This window comes from Typopeltis vanoorti, chromosome 11, assembly GCF_054136105.1.
Source record: "Typopeltis vanoorti isolate ZY-2024b chromosome 11, IOZ_Tvanoo_1.0, whole genome shotgun sequence".
Classification (NCBI taxonomy): domain Eukaryota; kingdom Metazoa; phylum Arthropoda; class Arachnida; order Uropygi; family Thelyphonidae; genus Typopeltis; species Typopeltis vanoorti.
Genome location: NC_143559.1, coordinates 6,773,257 through 6,786,033, shown reverse-complemented (window position 1 = coordinate 6,786,033; position 12,777 = coordinate 6,773,257). Strand labels below are relative to the sequence as shown.

Here is a 12,777-nt window from a genome sequence, read left to right as displayed (position 1 = left end):
TGTGAAAAGTTCAGGCATTAGTGAGATTTGGTTGACAGCAGATGTAGGGATGGTGTATTTCCATAAAATAATATAAAATATTTCCATAGAAAAGAAAGAATAGGATGTGGAGAGAAATTCTAAATATCTGACATTATTTCTCTCTTTCATCATCATCATCATCATCATCATCATGCATATCAAGGATTTAGGCCTAGTGTGGCCTGTTCCGGCCTTAGAAGTCATCGTTGAATCTTTTGAGAGGACATCCTGGTTTTCTTTTTCCTGATGGCTTGTACTTTAAGGCTTGTTTTGGTAATCTTTCTATTTTCATTCTCTCTGTCATATCTTCATTAATTAATAATCAGTTTAATTCATCATATTAATACCAATTCATTACTTTAATTCATTAACTAACACAACATGAAAACAGTAGATCAACAAAAGTGCCATTCTACATATTATTATGTGACACCTGCAGGCAGTCCAAAGATTCACCAGAGGGCACCAACTCTACAACTCTCCATCACCATCACTCACTCGATCCACAAACTACAACGAACCGCAACTACACCAACAGCATCTATCACCCACCATCACCACCACTAGTATTTTCACGGACAATCGCAAACATTCATGCCCAGCAAGATTCAAACCCTTTTGGATGGAGAGCAGATATGCTAACCCACTCGGCCAACCAGGCTGGCATTAGCGACATTCTAACCATAGCAGTGTATTGTAATCATGTGTTTTTAAATAAAATCAATCCATTTCTTTATGGCTAGTTTCTTTTTATGTGAAACCCTCTTACAAGGAGGTTATAAATCAAATCTACACAGTATATTAGTATCATGGGCAGATTATATATTCAAATTAGATAATCCAAAAACATTACTCTAGAGACCAGACATGAAACTTTTTCAGGCCTTCAATAAGTGTGGTGGTGAAATTCACTGGGAAGTGAATTTCACCACCACACTTGAATTTAATTAATCTACTACTTAAAGACATTCACTAACATCCATACTTGCAGTGTAATTTGAATGCGCAACTTACTGGTTGGAGAGCAGACACTCTATCCACTCAAATAATCGAGTAGTGTAAGATGATAGAATCTCATAATAAATTTAGTTTAATCCTTTATCCAAGTGTGAGCAAACAAAGTTTGTGCCTGAAAATATCTTCAGGACAGGCAAACATCTTTGTCTAGATTTAGACTAAGATGTTGAAAGTTTATTTTTCACTTGGTTAGAGTATAATAAATTTAGTTTAATCCTCAGAGTAATTTAATAAAAAGGTGGCACATCTTTTGGCAACTCCTATAGGTAAAGATGACCTCCCATTGCTTCTGCCTGGTATCTCCACTCCTGGCATGACTACTACTGAAGAGACCTCAATAAAGGTCGAAACTAGTCTGGGTAGTGGCCCTTCCCTTAATGCATAACATTATACATATCCACAAGGAGAAGTGTTTTGCATTATGGGAGATACTGAGATGAGGGTGATGTTAGCTTGGTCCACCTTTGCTACGAGTTGCCCGGTGTTGTACTACCTTACCCCAGTCCTGAAGATATTTTCAGACGCAAACTTTGTTTGCTCACACTTGGATAAAGGATTAAACTAAATTTATTATATGATAGAATCCCAGAAAGCTAGATATGATTTCTAATTAGGTCAGAAGGTATTACTACTTGTTTAAAAGTTGTGTTACAGTAGTTAATTTGTTCTCCTAGGGTAAGGATAAAAAAAAAGAAAAGTAGAATACTGATAAAGGTATTACTATGCTGAAAGGTAGTCACATAAGTGAATGAAATTCAGGAGGACTTATGGAATTACTACCACTGTAAATGGTCACGCACCATCTGTCAACATGTATTCTCAGGCTAATTTATGCTCAGCATCAGGGTAACAAAAATAAATATATAAAATAAATTAATAAAGAAAGAGCAGTGGATTTAGCAAACTGGCTAATTTACCCTTGCTTGAAAAAGCCCTAGAAATGCACTAATCTTCTTCAAAATTAGTTCTCAATAAAGCAACAATCAAAATTTCGTACTTCAAGAACTACTATTCAAATTCCTTTAACATTAATTCACCAAGGACCTAAAGGTGATAGAACATTTAAATATCTGGAATCTTAATGGTCAACAAATATTTCAGGGCACTGGCATCTGAAATAAAATTTTCCCCTCATTACAAAGGATTCTAATATAAACGTGCTAAAACTGTTAAAATATAAAATTTAATATACTAAAAATAACCTATTCGTTTTATACTAACAAATAATGAAGCCAAAGGGAGAAAAATTTCATTTCAGCAATTAATTACTGGTATTCCTTCCATATCTATGACTGATCAAGATATCAGTTTCATGTCAATATACTGAAAGTACAAACAATCCACTTACTTTATTTGTAATTTTTTTAATGTTTATATTAATAAAAAAAAAAGCTGGATGTGTGTTTGGGATATCTTGAAATTCGTAACAACATACTGTCTCAGAAATATACTGCAAGAATTGAAATAATATACTTACTATTGGACTCAAGATGTTGGCATCGTAATGTTTCAGTTCCAAGTGGAACTGAATTAAAATAAACCATCTAATGCAATTTCGAGTCTGCACAATCACGTAAGAGCATGTAACCTAGTTATGCTGTTTCAGGATTTTATATAACCAAATAGCTATTAGCATTATTTAAAATACAAATAATAGATTTCGCATATTCAATAACAGTGCAATTTAGGTCCCAGAGCGTTAAATCTATTCCACATACTTCAGCAATGTCAACAGATTTCACCTAGTATTAGTCAACTATTTAGTTAGCTAATATTAGGTAAAACCAGCGCTGACCTCCCTCATTTTGCAGACGAAATAAAAGCTTATTTTGTACATTTCGATTAGTTACAGAAAAAGAAGTAGCGATCAATGGCGGCTGTATTCGCTAGCTTCGAATTAGTGTAGAAGCCAAAGCTTACCCCGCATATCGGTCCTAGGTAGGTCAGTGAACACCTGAGATTAAACGGCAGTTTCTCCCATTAGCTTTGAAATAAGCATATTACAACACAAATATTCCTTAGTTACTTACTGGTTTCAATCCGATAACGCACGCACACTCTAAAGCTCTCAAATATAATCAATATAAATAATTACTTCAATAAATCCAATTCCAACAAGTTCGCTCCCTGACTAGGAAACAAAGCTTGTAAGTAGCTCCATCTGTTTAGACTACCTAAATTTTTAAGAACTCGACGTTAGGTTCTTTATTAGAATAAAAAAAAAAAATTAATTTAATAATAAATTAATGCTGCTAATTTAATTGCTTCACTGAAATCTCTAAAAAAGGCTTTCTAACACCGTAACCCCACTCTAAAACCATGATTGTTTTTGAGTGGGGTAACGGTGAGTGATTTTTGAGTGCGAAAGATGGGACACTCTACATAGTGTCCCATCTTTCGCACAACAATTCAAATGTGAGTTCTTTAGGTCGATAGGAATTTCATTTGAAGATGTAAAGGAACTACCACCACAACCATGCTAATCACAAACCCAGGGTGACATTAAAGTAAAGGCTGCCCATATTCCCTTGAAACAAAAATGGAACGGGGGTTAAGTAATATTCTGTATTCACGAAAAAGTACGACAATAAAAAAAAAAAAAGTTTTATTACAAAAACATATTGAGCTTACCATTATACTTCAGTGACAGAACCCATACAAAAATTTAGGTAGACGTAGAGGGGACTGTATATCACAGCGATCGTACCATGAATATTTCTCCGACGAAGTGATCTTAAGCAGCAAATTTCGGTTTTTCAACATCTTATCATAAAACTTCTCACACTCCATCAGACAATTTTGTCTTACAACTGACATAGCCCTCATTATCTCAACACTTAATCTATATTTCTCCAACAGAAAATATTCTTTCAACAGGTGCTGTACTTCCTGGAAGACAAAGAATAAAGTCTACAATATTACAAAAGTCTTGAAAGTCTAAGCGTTTTTCGCTCATTTCAGAAAAAATCTGTACTTTTGTTCCATCACTTGTACACAGCTTGTCCAGTTAAATAAATTTGAATTCTTTCTGGAGGTCGTCATTAAAACTGCAGTTTCGGTCTTTGACATTGCAAGGATAGATTTAAAGGTTTAAAAAATAAGACTTAAATTTTTTTAAAAAAATGAAATTTAAATCACCGGCATTGAATAACAAAGTCACTGGTTAGCATACAGGCAAAACAAGAACTAATGCTACAGCAGAACAGACGCCTCGTCCGAGATGTGCAAATGTTGCCAACATGTTTGTTGTTGTTGTTGTTGTTGTTTTCCTGGATAAATCACTGCAGGTATCGATATTTAGTATCGAACAATGCAACTCCGTGGTTATACCAATTACTGGTATCCATGATATTGATATACGATTATAGGTTATGAATAATAATAATTTATGATTGACCAATATTAAAGTATATTTATAGTTTTTATTAAAAACGAGACAAAATTGACATTTTTATTAAAACGACGGGACAGCCGGGAAATATGGAAAATATCCCGTTCAAAAAGCCGGGAAATATCCCACTCAAAACGGTACATATGGTCAGCCTACATTAAAGGACCACGACAAAGATCAGTTAACTCCAGAACCCTGCTCTAAAGCAGAGTTCTGGAGTTTTATCATTATTATTCCTGAAACCTCAAAGGAGTCCGAAGACTCATCATGGGAGGACACCTACAACTGTCTCAACCACTACACTGAACCTCTACTACGAATCATCTCCATCAACGCCATCTACCGCCCACCTCCACCACCACAACAACTAGTATTTTTTGTTTGTAAATTGCGTGTGTTCTGAAGAGCCGATTTGTTTGTATGCGGGATGAAAAACCCGAGTTTCCGAGAGAAAAAACCCTGCTAGTTAACCGATCCTTGTCCACTTACACCCGAACAGTCTGCATGCTCAGCTGACAAATAAATGCACTTACAAGATCTCACTAAAAACTGTTAAAGAGTCCTACTTAAACACTCCAAGGATCTCTCTCTCTCTCTCTCTCTCTCTCTCTCTCTCTCTCTCTCTCTCTCTCTCTTCTCTTTCTCTCTCTCTCTCTCTCTCTCTCTCTCTCTCTCTCTCTCTCTCTCTCTCTTTCTCTCTCTTCTCTCTCTCTCTCTCTCTCTCTCTCTCTCTCTCTCTCTCTCTCTCTCTCTCTCTCTCTCTCTCTCTATCACTGAAATAATGTTACAGAGCAAAAAAAGCAAGGAATTGTAGTTATGCAATTGACGATCCTGAAATGTAAAAATTAAAGAAAATCATTTAATGCCTTTTATTTTCCAAAGAGAGTAGGCGAAGCCATACAGCTATAACTTTTGGAGACTAAGGTGAAGCCATCTCCACGCCACTCAAATTCGCACATAGCTGCCAATGAATATTAATTTTTAATTAGCATCTATGAAAGAAAGTACCGCAGATAACTGTGATATCTCTTGTTCCTAGATCAGTTCTATTCTACAGTCGATTTTCTTGAGATTCTAGATTAAAGATTGCAGTTTCTTGGAGAAGAAAACCATACTTTCTCATAGCAGAGGTAACTGGGGATGTGGTCGAAGAAAAGCTTAAAATAGATGCTGTAATCAGTGATGATAATCCAACTTAGAACAGACTCCTTTTAAGTGACCTAGCGTTAAGAATGAAAACATATTTTCCCCCTTCCCACGTGGCTACCCCATACTGTCTTGAAATATTATGTTTCATTACTGAAATAGACAGCCAAATAGCTTCACTTCGGCGATGGAAAATTATTCAAATACATATATAAGTGGATATTGAATCCAACATTATTTCAAAGCCGAATAGAGAAACAACAAGAGTTTCAGAGAAACTGCAAGAGTTTCATGCCGAATATAGATAGAAACTATAAACGTTTCGGCGGATCCAAGTGTAAACAAACCTTTCATGACAGGGGAAAATCGTAGTAAAGGTGGGTTAATCTCTGATCACTATCCTTAGTATTTTACCATAATGTAAAACACATCTCCTAGATGTATGATGTTATTCATTATGGGGGTCACTACCCAGTTTGCTTTCGGCCTTTTTTGAGGTTTCATCAGTGAGTAGGCAGATCCAAATTGTAAATACTCAGACTGTAGTGATGCAGAGGTTGTATTTTACCATACGAATTGCCAAGAGGTGTCACATTACAAAAGGCACCAAGAATTACTGAAATAGAGAGCCAAAAGGCTTTACTTCGGTGATACAAAATTATTCAAATATATGGTGGGGGGGGGGGGGGGTGGGGGGGGGGGGGGGTGGGGGGGGGGGGGGGTGGGGGGGGGGGGGGGTGGGGGGGGGGGGGGGTGGGGGGGGGGGGGGGTGGGGGGGGGGGGGGGTGGGGGGGGGGGGGGGTGGGGGGGGGGGGGGGTGGGGGGGGGGGGGGGTGGGGGGGGGGGGGGGTGGGGGGGGGGGGGGGTGGGGGGGGGGGGGGGTGGGGGGGGGGGGGGGTGGGGGGGGGGGGGGGTGGGGGGGGGGGGGGGTGGGGGGGGGGGGGGGTGGGGGGGGGGGGGGGTGGGGGGGGGGGGGGGTGGGGGGGGGGGGGGGTGGGGGGGGGGGGGGGTGGGGGGGGGGGGGGGTGGGGGGGGGGGGGGGTGGGGGGGGGGGGGGGTGGGGGGGGGGGGGGGTGGGGGGGGGGGGGGGTGGGGGGGGGGGGGGGTGGGGGGGGGGGGGGGTGGGGGGGGGGGGGGGTGGGGGGGGGGGGGGGTGGGGGGGGGGGGGGGTGGCTGGCTTACATTGATAACACTGCCCAACTACACCTTAACAAATATAGATGCGCTAATACTTACAGAAGTTGCAATAAACGACACAAAAATTTACACATACAACAGTAATAATTACCAAACCTACAACTTATGTAGACCAAACAAAAGAGGAGGTGGCATCGTGGCATGTATAAAAAAAAAAAAAAAAAAAAAAAAAAATACAGTGTAACTGAAAAATAAACTCATTTCGAACATCCGGAAACACTAATGTTGGAAATCACAAATAACAAAAAAACATACCATCAAATACATAATAAACACAATATACAGACCCCGAGATAATAAACCACTCAGCTTTCTGCACGAATTAGAATCATGCTAAGCGGCATTGAACCCCGTGCAACACACAGGCTCATACTAAGAGGAGAGAGACATTAATATAAATACTCTTGACCACGCTTCTTCAACCATTAACGAGTACAACGTAAACCCTACCATAAACTCCCCAACAAGAGAAGAAATACTCAACAATTCACTAACAAAATCATGCATTGACGATATCAATATACGGGTTCCCATCCATACATATACATCATCAGTAATTAACGTCAAAATTGCCAATCATTACTCTGTCTCAACTTCGTTTATTACGTTACCTCCCCCCCCCACCCCACCACTACCATCACAAAAGTCGACAAATATCGATCAAATTAGCATTGTCGACAACTTTGTAAAAAAGACAGACTGGCATTGCCTACTTAAAATAAATTAACTTTATATGAGAACTTACAACTAATCAGCTAATGCTCTTTATTCCAGTACAGGGAGTAGACGAGGCCGTTTTAGCCCTATCTAACTTTCGAAGACTGAGTGGGCGCTTCAATCTCCACTGGTAATCAGAGACAGCTGGCCGAAGGCTATCACTACTTAAGCAGCACGCAGTGAAGAGAGATAACTCAATATGCCACCATCTCGTGGTCCCTAAAGCTAACACAATATATTGAATGTCTGAAAATAGTGTGGATTCTACAGTAGATTTTCTGAGTTTACGAGACGAAAAATCCGCTTGCCGTGAAAAAGTTCGATTAAATCGTGAACCGGTCGTAAAAAGGTTCAGAAAACATTCCACTATTCGTCGATTAGACTCGAAACAGGTTCTTCCTTCATGCCGTCAAGCGCTATGATGTGCATACGCCACATCCAATGAGCTACATAGGCTGTTCAAACACTAATAGACCATTTAACACACTTTCAACAAATAAATCCAATACTTTGTGACTAGTGAACATAACATTCGACACTGGCATTATTCTTAAACAACTAAAAACTGCGGTAATTACGCCAATTTACAAACATGGTAAAAGACATGATACCCAGAACTACAGACCAATAGCTAACCTACTTGTTCTTTCAAAATTCTAGAAAAAAACACCACACAGCAGACTACAGAACTATTTACAGAAGTACAACATCATCTTACAAAACCAATACGGCTTTCAGAAAACAAAAGGCACCATCTCTTTATTAGAAGACATCGCCGACGCAATGAACATAGCTCTCGATAAAAGCAAGTATGTCGTTCTTATGCTGCTTGATACTTTTGATACACTTGAACATGATATACAACTGAATAAACTACATTCAGTCTGAATAAGAGGAACACTGCATACATCGTTCAGGAACTAACTCTCAAACAGAACACATGTAACAAAAATAGGTACATGTCACAGCAAGGTATACAAATAAAACATGGTGTTCCTCAAGGCGCCATATTATCACCTACTCTATTCAACATGTACATTAACGATATTCATAACCTGGTCACACGAAGGCAAATATTTCGGTACGCCGATGACACTACGCTACTAGCAATTCACACGGACATTAACACGGTTCTCGCCAAAGCACATCAAACCCTAAATGAAATCACAACATACCTCTACCCAAACGCCATTGTAATAAATGACACCAAGACACAGATGTTAATAATATAAAATCCGAGAATCTGACTCCCCGCACCACTATCATTACATTGTCACACATACCACTGCTGTAACAACAAATATACCCTGCCAATGTTCTGAAATCAAACCTGTAGCACATGCAAAATATCTTAGCGTTTACATAAATTGCCACATTAAACGGACAAAACATATATATTACCTGCACACTAAACTCGGCATCATCGCAGCTAAACTCTTCCAAGTGAAAGACACGATTCCAAATAACATAAAAAAAAACTCCTATACCACGATATCTGTGAATCTCTACGCAGATAAGGTAGAACGGTCTAGAGAAATACATCAAACAGCCACCTAACAAAATTAACATATCACACAGGAAAATCGTCTCAACAGTGATTTGGAGACCTTATACACAACAGTCAATATCCGATACGTTTACGGAGACATACAGAATTATTATTATTATTATTATTATTATTATTATTATTATTATTATTATTATTATTATTATTATTATTATTTTAACGGTGTCTCCATGGAGTCAAAAGACTCATCGCGGGAGACTCGACATTGACACACTAACCATTATTTACACAATACCTGTCATACTTCTCCTTAAATTCATTCACAGTTGAAGCATTCACAACCACCTTTGGCAAAGCATTCCACCCATTCACAACCCTCCAAGTAAAAAATCTAGTTCTAACACCCTTGTTAACCACACTCTTACACAGTCTCCAGGGATGGCCCTTTGTTCTCTCACATCCTGCACTGGTCTTAAAAATATCATCAGTATCAATCCTGTAAAATCCCTTTAACAATATAAATACCTCTATCATATCACCTCTCCTATATCTATCAGCTAGTTTTTGGAGCCCACAGATCATCAATCTATCCTCATAGGGAACATCCCACAGACCTTCAACAATCTTTGTAACCCACCTCTGAATCCTCTCCACCACTTCCGCATCACCAAGAAATGCTGGCGACCAGATATGTGCACAATAGTCCAAATGCGCCTTATTAAGCTTTATAGAGTGGAACAATAACTTCCCTATCCCTGCTTGTTAGTGTGTTCCTCAACAACCATGTAATTTGATGTGATGTTTTGGCAATCTTTGCAATATGCCCTTTAAACTTAAGCTCTGTCCACAATAACTCCCAAGTCTCTTGTCTCATCAACTTCCTGCAGTTCGGTTCCATTAATATAGTAAACAGCATGCGATGTCATCCTCCCGAAGTGCATCACCTTACACTTAGCCACGTTGAACTGACAGCCATTTACCTCAGTCTATACCGTCAGCCTATTTAAGTCATCCTGTAAAATATCCACATCATTTGAATTGATTATCGCTCTTCCCACTTTTGTATCATCAGCAAACAAGTGGATATTTCCATTCAAGGTATTTCCAATATCATTGATGTACAAATTAAACAATAGAGGATCAAGCACTGAGCCCTGAGGTACACCACTAGTTTACTTGCCTTTTCCTGGACTCAGCTCCTCCGTAAACCACTCTTTGATATCTATCCACCAGCCATCCTTTAATCGAAATCACCATCTTCGGATCCATACCCCGTTGCTCTAATTTATGTAACAGAGTTCCATGTGGAATCCTGTCAAAAGCCTTTGCAAAGTCAAGCAGTATCACTGAGTAAGGATTTCCTTTATCCAACTCCACTGTTACTTTATTATAGAAAGTAAGCAAATTACTTAGGCAAGACCTATCCTTCACAAAACCATGTTGCCCCTTATAAAGTATCATATTGCTCTCCACCCAGTCCTGAATTCTAATTTTAACCAATTTCTCCAAAATCTTAAGCACCACTCCAGATATATTGATTGGTCTATAATTTGCAACCGCAGTCTTAGAGCCTCCCTTGTGCAATGGAACTATTTTCCCCTCTTTCCACTCTATTGGCACTTTACCAGAACTGAGGCTTAAATTAAACATCCTGGTTAGAGGAGTTGCTAATTCTCTTGCACATTCTCGTAACACATGGGCCGATATGCCATCTAACCCAACGGCAGTGTTAGCATTAAGGTTCTTTAATATATTAAGCACCTCAATTTCGTCTATCTCTATACTCTCATCAGTCAATGCACATTTGACACTGCACTATCACTACGAAGATGGTACACTTTTGCTAAGTGATCACTAAGCAACTCAACTATTTGATTAGCTTCAGTAATTTCCCTACCATCAACACTTTTTAAAGTAATCTTTCCATGGATATTCCTTTTCCTAGCCACATAGCAAATGAACTCTTTAGGGTTTCTTTTGGATTCATCAGCTAGCTTCTTGTCATAATTAGCTTTGGCTTTCCTTAACATACAGGTTACTCTCTTTGCCTGTATCTTATATTGCTCATTGGAACACTCATCACCTTTTTCTTTATACGTCCTCCACAACCTTTTCTTTATCTGCAACTCCTGTTTAATAGTATTATTCATCCATTTTACTGCTACTTGATTTCTCCTTCTGACTCTGGGAATTCAGTCAGATACAGCTTTCTTCAAATACTCCTTGAGATTCTGCCACACACCATCAACATCTGTCTCCTTGAATTTCTCATGCCATAATACAGCTGGAAGCTGACTTCTCAGCTTGTCATAATCACCAGCCTTGTAATTTCACATATACCCATTCTTAATAGAATATTCAGCACATCTTACAATCTCCCAGGTCAAGACCACATGATCGTTTTCCCCAAGTGGAGACGTATTTAAATTACTTATTGATATGTTCTCCGATGTTATGACCAGATCTAACACTCTAGAATCTCTTGTCCCTTCCATCAATGCTGTCTCAGGTAATTATCTCTTAACAACTCCATAAACTCCATTTCCTTTGTTCCTTGTGACCATTCCTTACCCCAATCTATGTCTCCAAAGTTAAAATCCCCATAATAATTACTTGACCTTCACTCATTGTGCTAATATGCCAACACGTATATACTAGCGGGCTCCTCCCCCGCCTAACGCCTACGACTCCCCCCCCCCGAGTTCCGGACGGGTAGGCCGGTTCTCCTTGAATTCTGATGACTCGAATTTTGAAGACTCGACACTCTTGGTAGCCCTGAGTTTCAAAACGTTTCAAATAACTTTACAAAAAACGTAACACAAAAACGTTACAAAAAAAGGCTTATCATTTTATATATATATAAAATGATAAGCCTTTTAAATAATAATCAGCTAACGCCTTTTATTCCCTTTATAGGGAGTATGCGTGGTCTTTATACCCTATCTAGCTTTCGGAGACTGAGTGGGCAGTTCAATCTCCATCGGTAGCCAATCAGAGATAGCAGGCCCATGTCTATCACTAATTAAAGCAGCCGCCAATGAAAAGGCTGGCAAACAAGTGCTGCCATCTCTTGGTACCTAACCCTGATAAGATATTTTACTGTATGAAATAATGTGGGTACTATAGTCGATTTTCTTGAGTTTACGGGATAAAAAACCCGAGTTTCCAGGAGAAAAAATCCACTTGCCCATGCCAGAGATCGACTAACTCGGAATCGGTCGAAGAGGCTTAGAAAAAGTTCCTCCAGTCAGCGACTAGACTTGAACTTTAGTCTGACTTCAAGTGAACACAAGCGACTGAGCTTGTGTTCACTTGAAGTCAATTATATATATATAATACATTTTTGCCTCTATATTATGTATTTACAACACATATCTGGACGATTTCAATCGAAGGTGAGTTAGCCGATCTCATACGGGGATCGCAGGGTTTTTCTCCCAGAAACTCGGGTTTTTCATCCATTATACAGACAAATCGGCCCTTAAGAACACACGCAGTTTACAGACAAAAAATACTAGTTGTGGTGGTGGAGGTGGGCGGTAGATTGCGTTGATGGAGATGATTCGTAGTAGAGGTTCGGTGTAGTGGTTGAGACAGTTGTAGTGGTCATCCCACGATGAGTCTTCGGACTCATTGGAGGAATCACGAATAATAATAATGATAATAATAATATTCTTCTAATATTAACAATAAGGATTATACAATATTTTTAAATATAGAATATACTGAAACAATTTTACAGAATTCAGCTCTAAGTACTTTATTTCTTACATTGATTTCA

The 12,777-nt window shown here is 39.1% G+C and overlaps 1 protein-coding gene across 10 annotated transcripts in view; it reads right to left on the bottom strand.

The window, feature by feature from the left end:
• LOC150101284 (uncharacterized) overlaps positions 1 to 3,168 on the bottom strand; it is a 285,858-nt gene extending 282,690 nt beyond the window's left edge. For 6 of the 10 annotated variants that reach the window (XM_090401020.1, XM_090401019.1, XM_090401021.1 and 3 more), the window contains exon 1: positions 3,069 to 3,168. The gene's annotated coding sequence lies outside the window, so the exon portion shown is untranslated. Of the gene's footprint in view, positions 1 to 2,515; positions 2,826 to 2,958 lie in introns of those variants that run through there. The other 4 variants (XM_090401026.1, XM_090401024.1, XM_090401022.1 and 1 more) reach the window with 4 other exon arrangements.
• Between the last annotated feature and the right edge of the window lie 9,609 nt (positions 3,169 to 12,777).